This window comes from Lactuca virosa, chromosome 7 (assembly GCF_052849685.1).
Source record: "Lactuca virosa cultivar CGN04683 chromosome 7, Lactuca_virosa_CGN04683_v6, whole genome shotgun sequence".
NCBI lineage: Eukaryota > Viridiplantae > Streptophyta > Magnoliopsida > Asterales > Asteraceae > Lactuca > Lactuca virosa.
This window is the reverse complement of record NC_136432.1, coordinates 287,237,106-287,257,143: the sequence shown is the minus strand read 5'-3', so window position 1 is coordinate 287,257,143 and position 20,038 is coordinate 287,237,106.

Sequence of the window (20,038 nt, the reverse complement as noted above, 5' to 3'; positions counted from 1 at the left end):
GTATGAGCCAATATCTGAGCATACTGAGGAGGGACATTCGTGAGTTCGTGGAGAACTCGACACACCAGACATTTACCGAGCTCCAGGCGAATGCTCGGAAGAGGGAGATTGAGCTAGAGACTCGGGACAGGGAGGAGGCCGAGTCTCAGAGGAGGGATAGGCGGCCGGTACAGTCTCAGCCGGCAGCCAAGCGGGCAAAGCCCGCTGATTCGAGATCTGGAGGTCCGAAGGGCCGCACTTGCGGGAAGTGTGGCAAGAGCCATGATGGGGTGTGCAGAGCGGGTGTGTGCTACGAGTGTGGGAAGGAGGGGCATATCGCGATGGATTCCCCAAGGGATTTTCTGTTTGCTTTCACTGCAACCAGACAGGCCATCGGAAGGCCGAGTGCCCACAACTACTTCAGGGATCAGCACAGTGATCTGCACCTGCTGCTAGAGTTACCGAGGTCCGGCCAGCGAAGGCCGAGGCACCGAAGGCTCGCGGGAGAGCCTTTCAGTTGACAGCGGAGGAGGTCCGCGCAGCGCCCGATGTCGTGGCTGGTATGTATTCTTTTATTTACTTATACTGAGTTTAAGATATCATGCTTATTCTGTGGTATGCATAGGTACTTTTCTTGTGAGTTCTATACCTGCTTTGGTGTTATTTGACTCGGGTGCGAGTCGATCTTTCGTGTCATTAGCGTTTAGCCAACACATCAGTACCCGACGAGAGGCGTTGAGTCGACCTCTACGAGTTTCCGTAGCTGACGAGCGAGCGGTTTATGCTACTGATGTGATTCGAGGATGTGTGCTCGAGATTTTCGGTGTTGAGTTCCCGATAGATCTGGTACCGATTGCGATGGGTGATGTCTGTGTCATCGTGGGCATGGACTGGTTGAGCCAATTTGGAGCTGTTATAGACTGCGAGCGGCAGTTGGTGACCATACGAGACCCTAGTGGGGGAGTACTTACGGTGTATGGCAAGGGTACCCGGTCTGGGTCAGCATTTTGTTCGGCTGCCAGAGCGAGACAGAGTCTACAGCAGGGCTGTAGAGGGTTTGTAGCCTATGTGATGGATACACGAGTTGCCGCAGAGAGGCCGAGTTATGTCGGTGAGGTACTGATAGTACGAGAATTCCCGAATGTTTTCCCCGAGGAATTGCCGGGTGTGCCTCCCGAGAGGCAAGTGGAGTTCCGCATCGATTTGGTTCCGGGGGCAGCACCTATTTCCAAGGCACCCTATCGCCTTACGCCACTGGAGATGCAAGAGTTATCCTTATAGCTTCAGGAGCTGTTGGGGAAGGGATTCATCCGACCTGTTGGATTAATGTCTAAGTCCATAACTATATTTGGTATGTACTTGACCCGACCCGGCATGGTCCATTTGGGTTGCACTTCACCGGCACAATTTATATGGATAGTCTTTTGAGAATAGTATATTTATGATTTATATTAATATATTATAAGTTCTAATATATTAATATGGAATCATATTATTTAATTAGTATTGATCAAGAATTAATTTAGAATTAATTAAGTGATCAAAAAGAACTAATTAAATATGGACTCTTATATATATGGAATGGGCCAAGTTCATTTAGGTTGGGCTAAGCTTTCATGGATGGTCCATGGAGCTTTTAACCCATGGATCCTATGTAAATGAAAGGTCATGGGTATTAGGGTTTACATGGATGTAACCCTAATCCTCCATAATATATAAAGGGGTCCTTGGCTCACAAAATTGGAACAAGTGTGTGAAAATAAGAGTGGGCCGATTTTAGTGTGCATACATATTCTCTCAAGTTCTTCCAAGGTGTTTTGGTGATTTGTGATTCCATTTGAGGCTTCCACACTATTGGGGCTAAGCTCTTAAAGCTTGAAGACATCAAGCTACATCAAAAGGTATGTCATCTAACTAGAACTTTGTAGTATAGGTGCTTCATAATATGCTAGTTAGGATGAAACCTTGGAATAGTTAATATTTGCATGTATAATAGAGAAAACATAGATCCAAGGTTTATAGGGTTGCATGTACACCATAGGAGTGTTAGAATGCTCAAAACCCAACACGACCGAGTAGCTCGCCGTGGGGAGCGTCGATCCTTTTTGTCAAGAAAAAGGATGGTTCACACCGGATGTGCATTGATTACCGGGAGGTGAACAAATTAACGGTCAAGAACCGTTATCCATTACCGAGGATCGACGATCTGTTCGATCAGTTGCAAGGTGCGTCTTGGTTTTCCAAGATAGACTTGAGGTCTGGATATCACCAGATGAGGGTGCGTGATGAGGATATCCAGAAGACAGCATTTAGGACTCGTTATGGGCATTACGAGTTCGTGGTGATGCCGTTTGGGTTCACCAATGCACCAGCGGCGTTCATGGACCTCATGAACCGAGTATGCAGGCCGATGTTGGATCGATCGGTGATTATGTTCATCGACGACATTCTAGTGTACTCGAGGACCAGAGAGCAGCATGTAGAGCACCTGAGGGAGATCCTTGGAGTATTGAGATCGGAGAGGCTTTATGCCAAATTCTCCAAGTGTGATTTCTGGTTACGAGAGGTCCAGTTCCTGGGACATCTCGTTAATCAGAATGGGATATTGGTCGATCCGGCCAAGATTGAGGCTGTCATGAGTTGGGAGGTACCGAGATCCCCCACCGAGAAATGGAGTTTTCTGGGGTTGGTCGGCTACTATCGAAGATTTATCCGGGATTTCTCCAAGATTGTCGTTCCCCTCACCAGATTGACCTGGAAGGGCATTACTTTTTCTTGGGGTCCAGAGCAGCATACCTCGTTTGAGACTCTTCGCCAGAGACTATGCGAAGCCCCAGTGTTAGCCTTTCCGGAGGGAATGGAGGATTTTGTGGTTTACTGTGATGCGTCCATATCAGGGTTGGGTGCGGTGCTTATGCAGAGAGGGCACGTGATAACATACGCATCGAGGCAGTTGAAGCCTCATGAGACGAGGTATCCTACCCACGATTTGGAGTTTGGGGGCAGTAGTGTCCGCCCTCAAGATATGGTGCCATTATTTGTATGGGGTTCAGTGTACTGTATACACGGACCACAAGAGTTTGAAGTATCTGATGGATCAGCCCAACCTGAACATGCGTTAGAGGAGATGGCTGGATGTGGTAAAGGATTATGACTGTGAGATCATGTACCACCCGGGCAAGGCTAACGTGGTAGCCGATGCTCTGAGCCACAGGGCGGAGAGTGCCCCGATTCGAGATATATGCATGAGGATGACAGTGATGACTCCGGTATTAGATACCATCCGAGAGGCCCAGGCAGAGGCTGTGAGACCAGAGAACCTCAAGAGGGAGCGGGTAGTTGGGCAGGTATCCGAGTTTGTGACGGATAGCCGAGGGCTGAGGACCTTTCGAGGTCGGATATGGGTGCCTTATACGGGCGGGGCATGTAGCACTCTGATGGAGGAGGCACATAGATCGAGATTCTCGATCCATCCCGGGGCCACTAAGATGTATTTGGACCTGAAGAGAGACTACTGGTGGCCCTGTATGAAGAGGGATGTTGCATGCGTAGTAGAGAGGTGCTTGACCTGTCATCGAGTTAAGGCCGAGCACCAACGTCCGCATGGCAAGTTGCAGCCACTAGAGGTTCCCCAGTGGAAGTGGGAACAGATTTCTATGGATTTTATCACCAAATTGCCGAGGACCGCGAGGGGTGTTGATGCAATTTGGGTGATTGTGGACTGGTTGACGAAGAGCGCTCACTTCCTTGCTATCAGTGAGAGCTCTTCTGCGGAGAGGCTGGTAGAGATATATGTGAGGGAGGTGGTGTCGCAGCATGGAGTGCCGGTCTCGATTGTGTCAGATCGAGACGTAAGTTTCACTTCCAGGTTCTGGAAGAAGTTCCATGAGGAGTTGGGTACGAGATTGCACTTCAACACTGATTACCACCCCCAGACGGATGGACAGAGTGAACGGACGATTCAGACACTTGAGGATATGCTTCGAGCATGTGTTATGGACTTCGGTGGAAGTTGGGATACATACCTACCTTTGGCTGAGTTTTCCTACAACAACAGCCACCATTCGAGTATTGGTATGCCTCCCTTCGAGCTTTTTTATGGGAGGAGGTGTCGGACTCCCATCTGTTGGGGAGAGGTAGGGAAGCGAGTGATGGGTAGCACGGAGATAGTGCTTAAGACGACTGAGCAGATACAACAGGTCAGACAGAGGTTGCTGACAGCCCAGAGCCGTCAGAAGAGCTATGCAGATAGACGGCGATCCGAGCTCGAGTTCCAGGTTGGAGATTTCGTACTCCTAAAGGTGTCTCCTTGGAAATGAGTGATCCGATTCAGGAAGAGGGGCAAGCTGGGGCCCCAATACATTGGTCCGTTCAGGGTGACTGCGAGAGTGGGTAAGGTAGCATACCGTTTAGAGCTGCCTGCGGAGTTGATCCAGATTCATGATACCTTCCACGTATCCCAGTTGAGGAAGTGTATAGCCGATGAGACGGCAGTAGTGCCGCTAGAGGATATTCAGGTGGATGCGAGCCTGAATTACATTGAGAGGCCGATCGCGATCTTGGATCGGAAGATCAAGGTTCTGAGGAACAAGGAGGTGCCTCTGGTTCAGGTCCAGTGGCAACATCGGAGAGGGTCCGAGCTGACTTGGGAGCCGGAGACAGAGATGCGGGAGCAGCACCCAGAGTTGTTTGCAGAGTAATACTTCGAGGGCGAAGTCTGATTCTAGTGCGGGAGAATTGTAACATCCGGATTTCCAGGTATCATAATTTAAATATTTATTTTGAGTTGAGAAGAGGGACTCGACGAGTTGACGCCTAGACTCGTCGAGTAGGATCGCGATTGATGACTCGGATTAATGAATGGACTCGACGAGTCGGTGAGGCGACTCGACGAGTCCGCGCTGTTGGCAGAAACCCTAAATCTTTGGGCCTAAGCCCTATTTAAAGGCATTTATAGTCTTCAGTTGCGGCTGCCTTCCCAGAAGAAAGAACCCTAGCATATTTGAAGGTGTGTAGTGAGAGAGAGAGCCATCTTGATCCATTTGTTGTGATTTTGCTAAGGAGGAGAAGTGATCCAGCAAGAAGGACCAAAGGAGGTTGTTGTTCTAAGACTTTCAAGCAAGGAGGCTTCACTTTGAGGTAGCAATTCGACCCTTTTCTTCTTTATTGTGTAGGCTTCTTGAATCAAGGGTTTCTTTACCCTTTCTTGAGTTGGAATAAGAGCATGAGAGGTCCCAATGTGAAATAGACCTTAGATCTAGACCTTGAGAGGTCCAGAGAACCCCAAACATCCAACTTTATGCAGTCCCTTTTTGGGTTTTGGAACATGGTTGTCATATTAGGGCTAAATCATCATATAGAGCCATATGAGTGTTGCATGAGCATAAAGTTTGGACCTTTACGTAACTTTTGAGTGTTCGAAGGCCAGATCTATAGGTTAGAGAAACAGATCTGACCTCAGAAGGTCGTTTAAGCATTCTCATGGAAGAAACTCGGCGAGTCCATGAGCGGACTCGACGAGTCGGATCGTGTTGCACCACGATTCATGATCAGTGGTAACCGTCGAGAGAAAGGTTAACTCGACGAGTCGAGTGAGGCCTTAGGAGGATTCAGAGGACACGTATGGACTCGCCGAGTCACCCGAGTGTACTCGACGAGTCTGGTCAAAGTTGGACCGTTGACTGGGGTTGACTTTTAGGGTTTGGTCAACATTTGGACATTGGACCATTGGAGGGGTAAAATGGTCTTTTCCCTTCTGGGAGAATATAGGGAGGGATTAGTCTAGCCTTTGAGAGCCGTATTAATTAGAAAAAATTACTTTATGTGATTAGGCGGAGGCTAGATCAGATATTCGAGTTCGAGACTTTCCGAGATTACCCGAGGTGAGTCTTCTCACTATACATTACCTAGAGTGGTAACTATGTGCAGACCGGAGGGTCTTATGTGTTATGTGTATGTTGAGTTTATGTGCTTTGTGATATATGTATTCCATGTGTTATATACACCGCACCGGAGGGTCCTACGATTTAGACCGGACCAGAGGGTCCAACGATTTAGACCGGACCGGAGGGTCCAACGAGCTAGACCGAACTGGAGGGTCTAACGAGCTACGGGACTGGAGGGTCCCGCTAAGACACATTGACCGGAGGGTCATACCGAGTTATAGCCTCGAGTGGCTTATATGTTGTGTGTGGTATTTTGGGGAACTCACTAAGCATTTATGCTTACCGTGTTATGTGATATGTGTTTCAGGTACCAGCGAGGATCGCGGAAAGGCGCCGGCATGATTTGTACACACTGGCAGAGGATTATGTTTTGAGATTCTGGGATATGTTTTATTATGATGACATTTGATACATGAGATTTTGAGAATATTATATGAGTTTTATTATGTAGAAAAATGAAAAATTGTTTTAAAATTTACGTCGTTACAAGTTGGTATCAGAGCCTTGGTTTGAGGGATTCGGATGCACCTTCGGGCGTATCTGAACTCAAATTGACGATTTGAGAAATTTTGCATAAAAGAAACAATTTTTATAAAAAGAGAAAAAGATTTTTGAGAAACGCAGAACGGAGCAGTGTGTACAAGCAGCCAGCGCCCGAACGATGATTTCCCAAAATACCCTTACATTATGTGTGATCAGATATTATGTGATATGTTATGCATGCTAGAGTAGGCTAGGTATTCATAGTTAGGACTAGAGTGGGCCTGATTTGTGATGTCTTAGCCTAGGAGTCACTGCTGCTATGAGATACTTCGAGAGTGAGTAGGTAGCAGCGATGAGCTTATGAGTGGTCTACTGGAGGGTAGCCTGAGATATAGAGTACTTGTGATCTGGGATCCTAGGAGGAGGACTTGGGGTGAATACCGATGCGTTGTGGAAGGTAGTATAGGGTCCGTACTAGTGGAAACACCAGATCGGTGAGCAGTCCAAGTAAGAATCCGTAGGGTACGTCCCAGTTTCACTATCCTCAATTATTTGGTCTTAATAAGTTAAGACCTTGGCTCATATCACAGATCTGTACTCCCTAATATCTCTTAATCCATAAAGTCAGTGACTTTAAGCCTTTGCATGGCTGATTAGGTCACAAACACTCAAAACACTCACCCTCTTTCCTCATAAAGCTCATAACTCATGCATGGCTTGCTTCTAACGTCCAAGATTGGATTTTTATGACTTTGCTCCACAAAATACACTAAAAAGGGGTTGATCAAGGTCTCTAGAGCTCATTATGTCATCAAGTCTCCATCTTTTGGGACAAAACCCGAAAAATACTCCATATAAATGCACAATTCAAAAGTGTGAGAAAGCTTGAAGCTTTATACCTCTATGTGAAGCTTTCCACACAGCTAAGTTCAGATCCAACAGCCTGAACTCTCACTCCTTCTTCTCCAAGGCTTCTTCTCCACTTTAAGAACACAAGATTACACTCACAAGCTCTCAAATGCACTCACAAGCTATAAGAACGATGATTTAGGGTTAGGAGGGTTTGGTGTCTGGGAATGGTGGCCAGGAATGAGGCCATCATATCCTTTATATAGGGGACTCACTAACAATTAGGGTTTTCATTCTGGGCCTAGTACGCCCAGCGTACTCTCTGGTATGCCCAGCGTACTAGGTGGTCTCCGCGTCAAATGCACGCATATGAGTACGCTGAGCGTACACTCTAGTACGCCCTGCGTACTCATTTACCACCTTTTTTCTAAAAAGGGCTAAAATGGACAAATGCTCAAAAGATCAAGGTTTACAATGTACCTGGACTTGGGATGTTACATATGGTTATAATAACTCACAAAAAGATATGAACAATACGATTAGTGTATGAATAATTAAACAAAGAGTACAAATACAACGTACTGGTTTTACAAACAATACGATTTACAGTATAATACTACTACTTACAATTACAGCTGGTGAAACCAGGCGCACTCACAATTACAGGGTTTTCAAAGAATTCAATTACAGCATGCTAGTTACATAAACAATACAGAAAACATTTCTTTTTATAGTTTTATTGTGAACTAAAACTATGTTACACTATCTTATAGTACAACAACAACTACACATAACGGTTTTATGGTATTAAAACTACTTTTCAGTTATATTAGAAAATATTGGATTTTCTGGAACAATAAACATGATTACTATTTAAAGAAACAAACAACAATGCTTCTAAACATAAATACTTATGAACTCACCGACTTAAATGTTGATACTCTCTTTTTCAAAATACTTGTATTCTCAGGGAACCAGTAGACAGGTACTGTAACGACGTAAATTTTCAAACAAATTTTTCGATTTAAAATCACATAATTCTCATAACCCATTTCACAAAATCCCCTTTACTTTATTTACAAAACACAACTCCATAATTGTTTGATTAATAATCCAGGATTCTCCAAAAACATAACTCTTTATCTGGTGTGTACAATCGAACCGGCGCCCTCCCGCGATGCTGAGAAGAACCTTAAACACATATCACATAAAACTGTAAGCACGAAGCTTAGTGAGTTCCCCAAAATACCACATACAACACATTAGCCACTCGAGGCTATAACTCTGTAAGACCCTCCGGTCAATGTGTCTCAGTGGGACCCTCCAGTCCTACAACGATGATGGGCCCTCCGGTACTAACTCTGTGGATCCTCTGGTCCTAACTCTGTGGACCCTCCGGTCCTAACTCTGTAAACTCTGAATAACACATAGCATAAATCACACAGACATAATGTAGTAATATCACAGTACTCAAATAAACACATAAGACGCTTTGGTCACACATAGATACCACTCTAGGTAAAGTATAGTGAGAAGACTCACCTCGAGGCACGCAAGCAATTATCCCTGTACTTGAATCTCGAACTAGCCACCGCCTAACACAGAGGGTAAATATTCTCTAATTAATACTCGATTCTCAACTCTAAGTAAACCAAAGGTTACTCTTTCTCTCTCTAACTCTGGAAGTGGGTAAAAGACCATTTTACCCTTCAATGGTCTCCGTTACTCAGGTTTGACCAACTAGAAGTCAAACTCGAGTCAACAGTCCTTGTTTGACCCGACACGTCGAGTGCACTCATGCAACTCGTCGAGTCCGCTCTTTACCTCAGAAGTCTCAAGGAAGTCCAGCTCAGCTCGTCGAGTTGACCCCCCAACTCGCTGAGTTATCGCATGATCAAACTCATCGGGATAAACCCTAACCGACTCGCCGAGTTAGTTCATGGACTCGGCGAGTCTCTTCAGTCTGTTTTCTCATTCAGACGTTTTAAGGCAGATCTACTACCCTAAACTCTAGATCTAGCCTCCCAAGGCTCGACTGTCACGTAAAGCTTCGATCTTTACGTTCATGCATGGCATACTTGCTCCATAATGCCAATACAAGTTCTAACAAAGGTTATATACTCAAGGTCTTGTCTCTAACGCAATAAAGTTCAGGTCTTTGGGCTCACAAAGCCTCCTACAACTCAGATCTGAAGTTTCAACCTCAATCATGCTCAAAGATCACAATGACACCAAAAAGAATGGGAGAAACCCTAGAAACTCCCTAAACCAAAATTTTCATAAGGAAATGACAAATTTAGCATCTTTTTACCTCCAACTGAAGCAAAACTCTGAAAAAACCTCTAGATCCAAAGTCTCCTCTTGAACCAAGCTTTGATGCTCTCCACTTCTCCTTCAACAATGCACTAAAATCCACAAGATTAGCATCTTTCTCACTCTCTAGCTCAAATGGATGATTAGGGTTTCTCTCAAGGAAGTAGGGTGACTAGTGAGGCGCAAATGGGGCTATAAGTTCCCTTATATAGTCCCCAACCCCGGGAAATTAGGGTTTCTTTGCCTAGCACCTACTCGGCGAGTCGGCTCTCTGACTTGTCGAGTCCGTTCATTAATCCCACGTGGACACTCGACTCTACTCGACGAGTTAGAATCACAACTCGCCGAGTAAATCCATAAATCTCAAGATTAATCACACAATAATATACATGAAAGTTCGGATGTTACAATTCTCCCCCACTTGAATTAGATTTCGCCCTCGAAATCGCTCCTCAACAACACAAAGATCGAACCCAATAACCGAAAAGCACCACCGAAAGGATCTCATACCACATAACCATCTCCCTCCATGGACACCTAAATCCAAACAGGAACTCCCACCCATAAAAAGTACAGACCCTTCTGCCGCTATGATAACCCTCCTGACTCTCCAGAATCTTGAAACTCTAGTGGCCTGTCTCACTGCCAGACCGCCTTCTCAAGATATCACCATCTTATTCGCTCCTCGAATAACAGACCCTGACAACTCACTGCCCCTCTGATTCTCTCGTTGCGACTGATAAAACAAGTCAATGCCCAAAAATTGACTACCGATCACTCATACCCGACATGTTAAACAATTCAGATCATACTCCAAAAAATGAAAGGATCACATCACACCAGGGACCCATCCACTGTACTGCAACCAAAACCCATCTGAACAATGAACTCTCAACACCCTGTCCTCAGACACAAGACAATGATCATGTTTGTTCAGAATTATCCTCTAACATCTAACAATCATAAACCCCAGCTCCCCTCTCCAATATCCCTTTCAACACTGAGCACCAGGTCATCTCCCGACCTAGCAGTTGAACCTCCAAAGGTTACCCATTGCATACCTCAACAAGTCTCACTGACTTCCTTCTCACACTAACTATCTCAGCCCAGTGTGACACACAAGTCATGAAGTCCCCTTTACCCCGAGCGATTACTACAATCCCTACTGAAGATCATCTCACCCCGACCTCTGTCGTCTACTACTCATTGGTTCCATGCGTCTCGCGATACCTCCCGTACCAATGAACTGACCCACTCAGGCCTAAGTCATCAGATGACAAACAATGCCCCTCAAAATGGAACCCCTTCTCTGGATCCGGAATCTCATTTCGCCTACTCAATACATCACTAGAGCCAAACTCTAACTCGAGATTTTGGTCCGACTCAGAATTGGAACCACTCGTCCCAATGAAGCACTCAACTCACGACCCATGACCCGCAACTCACACGTACATCACTTCTACAATTCCTTCTGATTGCGATAACCACACCATAACTCAGAATATAACGATTCCCGATCAGTAAGGAGACCCCGGTCTCGCCCCTGGTCCGACCTTCAGGTTCCCTAAAACTCAAAGAATAAGGCTACCCAAGCCTAAAAACGCTTCTGCGTCATGACCTAACTAGCGAATAATATGGCTCCCCGTAGTATCATAACATTCCCTCTCACTATCCCGTGAAGGCTACGGCTCCCCGCAGGCCTATGACACTTTCTCACTGACTCATGAATACTACGGCTCCCCGCAGTATCACAACACTCTCCCCATGACTGGTGAGTACTACGGCTCTCCTCAGTATCACAACACTCTCTTGCTGACTAGTGAATACCACGGCTCCTCGCAATATCATAACACCCTCTCGCTGACTAGTGAATACTACGACTCCCCGCAGTATCACGACACCCTTTCTCTGACTCACATATGCTGCGGCTCTCTGCAGTCACATGATACCCTTTCTCTCACTGACTCATGGATGCTACGGCTCCCCGTAGTCTTACAACACTCTCTTACTCACTGACTTGCCATGGGCTCACTCCATGGTTTTTCCCTGATAATCCTAAGTGATTACCCCCACTCGGATCCACTTTCTCTCTTATCACCTCATAATCTCATCATCAAGTCATCACTATACTGAGTTCACTAACTCATGCTCCACAACCCAACATAGATAAGTGCACACGCCCACTCAGTTTATGCACCACCACTACTGATGTAAGTTCTCGTAGGCAAGACACTTTTCTCAACATAGATACACCCTTAGACAGTCCCACTCTGACAATAATTAACTGTTGGGTTCCCACTGGAACAATAAAATCACTCGGGTACCTCGGTACACCATCACAACATCTCACGAAGTCTTGCCTCAACCACTGATTCGCCACCCATGGCATTATACTCGGATACCGCAATGTATCCATCGAGAATCTCACAATATCTCGACTCCACCACCGATCTTCCTCTCGCACAACTCGTAACTTCAGATTATTCCAACTCTCAATTGAAACACGGAGGAATCGTCAATGACTCAGAACACGTTGACGACAATCCAAAACTTCCTCCTCTATTGCCCAAAACCCATACAAGAATACACATACTAACCCTGAAGTTGGCTGCCCAATCATAACCCATACATTGAACCAGAAATTCTCAACCGCCGAAACTATCCTTACGAGCCAACCACTTCGAATTTACCATTACAACCTTGAAGAATCCCTAACCACCACAAGGTCTCTGACCAACGGCCACCTACCGTGGAGACACTCATCCCTTCCTGAACACGTACAACATGCATTATCTCGCTCTGCACCTCGCCTCGACCACCAATAACCCTGGTCTCATGTATCCATATCGCATGTCACTATATCCAGTCCTCTAACTGCTCTTGAACAAATCCCTGATACTCTCAACAAAGTATTCAGTTCTCCCCCACTCAGGGTTCGAACCATCACCAATTGGCATACCAATAGTCTAATCCACAGACTGTTTCACCGAGTACATCACACTTAACTCTTGGAACGTACCACGTAGTCACATCAATGATCTTCCCGATAGAAACCAAACAACTCCAAATATCCTGAAACTCAGACAAAAATCTCAGAATCCTCTCGACGTGACTGTCTCTAGTCATCTCGAAGCCTCATACCGACACACCGCCGGATACCCCAATTGTTCCGAAATAATCATGACTCTCGGTCCGGAAATAATGCACTATTACCCACCTCGTCTCTGACTCCTCGACCAGCCTCTCAATACGGGAATCATCATCAAAGCACGAGACCTCACTCTCACGGTCGATACATAACATAACGACGAGGGCCACTGCCCCAATATACTCCTCTTGATTACTTGGAACCGCTGCTAAAAGCATACCTGAGTCGACTAAGGCATCTCTTTGTCCTCATCTCAGTCTCCACTAATAGTTCTTTCGTGGCATAAGGAATACCTCGCAGCAAACATACTCCCCGAATACTCTGGTGAAAGGTTGCAACCCTATGCTACCCCACATGGTTTACCTCCGACTCTGAAACCGGAAACTCTATATCTCTTATGCTTCTTACAGGAAACGGAAATAGCACAACTCTGGTCACAGAAAGTGACATCTCCACTATCGGCCGATTGTTCAACTCAGACCGTAATCCTCCGTAAAGCACCATCTCTACTCATCCCTTAGTCTTGCGACTCCAACTAGCATCTCACCAAAAATCTCTCGGAACTAACTCGATTTCCCTCTCAAGGTATGCTCCATTGAAACTCGTTCAACATGGCCCTCTGGCCCCACACTTTATCACTTTTGATCTCAGTCTAATCCATCACAACGGGATAACTGGTAAAACCAGAAGCACTAACTATCACGAGTCATGGTACTCGAACCATGTGATCAACTCTTGATCTGCTACGAATCATGGTAACCGAACCATGTTGTCTCTCTTCCCAATCTGCTACGAAGCATGGTACTCGAACCATGTTATCTCTCTTCTCAATCTGCTACGAATCATGGTACTCGAACCATGTTATCTATCTTCTCAATGTGCTACTTAGAACCTCTAGAATTCTCCCTGTTTCGAGTATGGGTCCTTTGCTTTCAGTAGTACGGGCCCATACTACGTGCCACATCTACCCATACTTTCCACACGGATCGTCCCAGATTTCCTACGTAGCTGCTCAACCTTCCCGATCACTAATCCTGTTATACCTGGTCACTCTCCAGCAAATACTCTCCTCTATCAGTGTACTCATCTGACTAAGGGATCTCCCTAGGCTCTTCCTAGGTTCTCACACTTCTCTGCCATCAGCTGGTGAAGAACTCCTTATGATTCCAACCATCTACCTCCTGAATATCGTTATATTCACTTAGTAGCTGACTCCCATCATCAAGAGTTCCACAAAGCGTGAAGCAAGCAACATTCGTGCATCAACTAATCTCTACCAACACGTACAACCACTCTAGGTTACAACTCCACTTGCTCTACTCGCACTCAAAAGGTGTCACCGAACTCAAGCAACTCTACCCCTCACGGGCATCTAACTACTCTCTCAGTAGGCTCCTCCAATGCTCATCTAGGTATCTCTCCTAGATTACTCCTCTACTCAAAGCTCTATCTCTGAAATATTCTTGTTGGATACTCTTACTCCGCACATACTCAAGCACATCACAGATAGCAAAATCCCTAGGCTAAGGCATCACAAATCAGGCCACTCTAGCCCTAAAATATGAAATACCTAGCCTATCTCCTAGCATGCATAACTAATATCTCAATAATAACTCATAACACAAATAAGTAAGGGTATTTTGGGAAATCACCGTTCGGGCTCTGACTGATTGTACACACTGCTCCTTCTCGTTTTCTCTTGGAAACTCTTGCTCATTTTAGAAAAATCATTTCTTTTGAATTTTTTTTCTCAAGTCCCCAGCTTGAGTCCAGACATACCCGAAGGTGTATTTGAATCCCTAAAACCAAGGCTCTGATACCAACTTGTAACGACGTAAATTTTCAAACAAAATTTTCAATTTAAAATCACATAATTCTCATAACCCATTTCACAAAATCCCTTTTATTTTATTTACAAAACGCAACTCCATAATTGTTTGATTAATAATCCAGGATCCTCCAAAAACATAACTCTTTCTCTGGTGTGTACAATCGAACCGGCGCCCTCCCGCGATCCTGAGAAGAACCTGAAACACATATCACATAACACTGTAAGCATGAAGCTTACTGAGTTCCCCAAAATACCACATACAACACATTAGCCACTCGAGGCTATAACAACCTAGAAGTCAAACTCGAGTCAACAGTCCTTGTTTGACCCGACTCGTCGAGTGCACTCATGCAACTCGTCGAGTCCCCTCTTTTCCTCAGTACTCTCAAGGAAGTCCAGCTCAGCTCATCGAGTTGACCCCCCAACTCGCTGAGTTATCGCATGATCAAACTCATCGGGACAAACCCTAACCGACTCGCCGAGTCAGTTCATGGACTCGGCGAGCCCCTTCAGTCTGTTTTCTCATTCAGACGTTTTAAGGCAGATCTACTACCCTAAACTCTAGATTTAGCCTCCCAATGCTCGACTGTCACGTAAAGCTTCGATCTTTACGTTCATGCATGGCATACTTGCTCCATAATGCCAATACAAGTTCTAACAAACGTTATATGCTCAAGGTCTTGTCTCTAACTCAATAAAGTTCGGGTCTTTGGGCTCACAAAGCCTCCTACAACTCAGATCTGAGGTTTCAACCTCAATCATGATCAAAGACACAATGACACCAAAAAGAATGGGAGAAACCCTAGAAACTCCCTAAACCAAAATCTTCATAAGGAAATGACCAAATTAGCATCTTTTTATCTCGAACTGAAGCAAAACTCTGAAAAAACCTCTAGAGCCAAAGTCTCCTCTTCAACCAAGCTTTGATGCTCTCCACTTCTCCTTCAACAATGCACTAAAATCCACAAGATTAGCCTCTTTCTCACTCTGTAGCTCAAATGGACGATTAGGGTTTCTCTCAAGGAAGTAGGGTGACTGGTGAGGCACAAATGGGGCTATAAGTTCCCTTATATAGGCCCCAACCCTGGGAAATTAGGGTTTCTCTGCCCAGCACCTACTCGGCGAGTCGGCTCTCTGACTCGTCGAGTCCGTTCATTAATGCCACGTGGACACTCGACTCTACTCGACGAGTTGGACTCACAACTCACCGAGTCACTCCATAAATCTCAAGATTAATCACACAATAATATACCTGAAAGTCCAAATGTTACAAGTACATTCCCAGGATTTTGAGAAGACGGAGCAGTATAGAGTCATGTCTTCTATTTTTTGCTATATAACTTTTAATGTCGTATATACAATGACTTGAACACTATGTAAAACTTATACATTATTAATGCAATGGTTGTTGTAATTTGATTACTATGATGCGTGTTTTGTGATACTTACATGAGTCATCCACCCCCGGACGTTTCCATCGCTCCGGTTTGGGGGTGTGACAGCAGTCCTTGGCGTAATTCCCCTCCTTGCCACATTTGTGCCAACCAGATGAAGATCGACAAACACCCACATGAACCTTGTCGCACTTATCATAAGTGCGACCCCTATGCCCTCCAGACCTCGAATTAGTAGGCTTGAACTGCTTTGCCACGGGCTGTGACTGAACTAGACCTTGCCTCCGCTCTCTCACCTGGATATCTATCTTAATTTACCGCTTCCTCGCGGCCTCTTGTAGCTCCACAAGTGCACCATAGCGTTGTGTGGATCCGAACTGGCGGAAATCCATATTGAGCATGCTCAAATATCGGGTCATTTGAGCTTGCTCAGAAGCAGCAAAATCAGGACAAAACATAGCTCTCTCAATAAACATCTTGGTGATCTCGGTCATCGACTTAGTCCCCTGTCTCAGAGCTAAATACTCCTCAGCCAACCTCTCCCGCTCCACCAATGGAACATATCTCGAGCGGAACATCTTAGAGAACTTATCCCAAGACATGACAACCCCTGATTCGGAGTGTATAAGTCAGTCACCAACCTCCACCAGTCCTTTGCCCCTGACCGGAGAAGGTTCATAGCGCACTTGACCTTTTGGTATGCAGGGTAGGAGCATGTAAAGAAACATTCATCAACATCTGACAGCCACCACATAGCAATAATCGAATCCTGAACCACATCAAACACCAAGGGATTCGTATTGTCAAAGTCCTGATACTGGAAGGCTCTCCCCACGCCAATCCCTGCAGCAGTGATGATCGCTTTAGGTGCAGCAGCAACAACCTCAGAAAGTGCAGCATATCAGTCATCAAAGAACTCCATCATGGCGGTCTTGATAGACCTAAACAACTCTGGTATCTGCCCCTGGATAATAGAAACAACCTCAACATGCATCATCTCCCTAACTTGGTCCTCAGTCAGCCCTCACCTATCCTAGCTACTCGATCCAGCTCCTGACTCAAATCTCCTCGTAACCACCATACTGAAAATAAACCATAAAAATATCAAATGAGGCGCATTTCATAACACATGAGCCATTCAAAACAACAAAACCCTAGGGGTTGTGACTTTCCTGCTACACGTACTGTCACACCCCAAAACCGGAACGGGGGAATCGTTCAGGGGTGGAGGACGTCATGTTTAGTATCACGAGATATGTATATGGTAAGCAAGTAATGAACAACCATTTCATTTCGAAAGAAAGTGTTTACAATGTGTGTGTTCACAAAACATAGAATTCATACACAAATAACAAAACAAGACTTGAAGCTATAATGCTCCATCTTCTGAATCCCCAGCACGAGCACCTGTCTAATAGTCTCCTAAGAATACAAGTAATTTGAAAGATTTGATCAACAATTAAGCTGGTGAGTTCATAAGATTTTAGTGATGTGAGTAAGTTGTAAAGTGTTGTTGAAAATGTAGATGTAAAATGGTGTAAGTTGTAAGTTCTGTTTTGAAAAGTTCGCCTTTTCCTCTAGAAAATCCTATATTTCCTACTTTAATGGAAGTTTAAGTAAAATGACACTACAACCGTTTCTATGGGTACTAAGTGGATACAAGTTATATAAGACTTAGAGTAAACAAACAATCGATTGTGCGCATCTGCCCTAAGCTCACAACCAAACGAGGGACATAAATTAAGGCGGATAGCACACATCCTATTGGTTGTTAGATCATCGTCATATATAACCCTGGTGTATTCACTTGTTACTCATGGAGTTAATTGTAATGGTTCCTTTATATCTAATGAAAAAGTTCTTTAAGAAAACCCATATTTCTTATAATAAAATGGTGACCACAGTGACTACTTTTATAATAGCTTAGTTTATACTGATATATATATAATCTAATATCGGATAGAAAGTTAATTGAGTGAATCTGCCCTAAGCCCACAACCAAACAAGGAACAGGAAGTAAGGCGGAAAGCACACATCCAACTACCTATTGGGTATTAGTTTTATATATAAACATGATGTATAAACTAAGGTATTATAGAGTTACTCACCTAAGGTCCTTTAAATTGTACTGGGTTAATAAAATGGATTAAACCCTTTACTGGGAAGTTTCTATTTTTGTATATCAAAAGTAATGATTTTGGAAAGTATGTTTTGTACTAGAAAAACTATGCTTTGACGCTGTGTCCTATAACCTGAACCATACCTGGTACCCTTATGATGACTTAATGTATACTGAGCATACATATATATAGAATCGGATAGAAAATAGATTGGGTGAATTCGTTCCATGCCCACGACCAAACAAGGAACAGGAAATGAAGCGGAGAGCACACATCCTATTACCTGTCGGACCCTATTGGTATATATATATATATATATATATATATATATATATATATATATATATATATATATATATATATATATATATATATCCTGTGATGTATACATTAAGGAATCATAAGACTAGCATTATGGTCCTTTCTTTTAAACGTAGCCTTCTACCAAGGCATCTACCGTTATGTGCTAGACTCGGCTGTTCCGTTTGTCGTTTGTAAAAATATATGTTTTCCCTAGTTTATAACTATCTTAACTCGAAAATAGTTTGAGTTTATCTTTCAGGTGGTACTGTCACTGATGATATATGGTCCACTAGCACGGCCTAGACTGCTCCAGCGCGCCAGCCTGGCCTGGCGCGCTCCTGCCAGCCTTGCCTGGCGCGCTCCTGCCAGCCCTGTCTGGCGTTCCCTTGCTAGTCCTTGCTGGGGAATCCCTTGCCAGCCCTGCTGGGGACTCTCCTGTCGGCCCGGCCAGGCGCTCCCTCGCCTGGCACTCCCTTTCCATCCCTTCCTGGCGCGCGCGCCAGCCCTGCCTGGGGCGCGCCCGCCAGTCCCGCCCGGCGCCTCTGGGCGGCCTTGCCCAGCTCCTTGCTAGCTGGGCCTAAATTAGGTCAGGCCTTGGGCCTGACCTAATTTCCCTTGACCTAATTGCCCCCTATATAATGAATAGTATCTCCTCCATAGAGGAGGACTCTTTCCCAGGTGGTTCAGCCACCACTAGATCTTCCCCCTTGGCTCAGCCGCCATACTACACTCCGGCCGGGTGGCTCAGCCGCCACCCGCCGCCGTCAGCCACCATACACCACCACTAGCACAAAGATGGTTCTCTCCAGCTATGGAGGACCATCTCAGATCTTCTAGCTGATCTAACTTGACCGTCGCAGCTATGGAGGACCATCTCAGATCTTCAGCTATGGAGGACCATACTACACTCCGGCCGGGTGGCTGAGTCCGCTCCCGGGGCACAGTCCCTGGGGCGGCTCTAACGACTTTGCACTGTGATGTCAGATCTCCGTCGCAACAGAAGACCTGAAGATCCGCCGGAGGTCAATGTCGCATCATTTGGCGCCATCCCGGACTCGAACGAGCAGCTATCATCTCATTCTTGCCTAGATCTGTTCAGATCTGTTGCATTTCAGCTCAGGTTTGCTCAGATCTGTTGCATTTCAGCTCAGGTTTGCTCAGATCTGTTCATATTTAACATCTTTTGTTCAGATCCGTTGGGGCTTACCAAGATCTGTCCAAATCTGATTACCCACTCCTCAGATCTCTTGATCTGATGTGTTCTATCGTTCAGATCTCCTGATCTGCTTAGTGTTTTTGTTCAGATCTATGAATCTATTTCGCTTTAAGACTAGATCTTTGGATCTACATTAGTTTTTGTTCATTCAAGCATTTTTCGAGTTTACAAGGATATTTCAGATCAGTTTCGTCTTTCTTTTCAGTTACCCATTTAGCAAGTTGGGGAGAAAAGAAATTTTTATAAGTTTATCCTTTTTTCAAGTTCATATTATTAGAAAATCGTTTTTTAGTTAAGATTTTCTATGAATAACTTTATTCCCTGCAATATCTACTTGTAAACAAATCTGGGATGGTTGTTCATTTCAAAAAAAAAAATCAAATTCTTTCCCGTTGTTCATATTTTTGGTGTTTATCTTCAAAAGCTTAGAAAAGGAAACAATAATTTTTCAGATCTG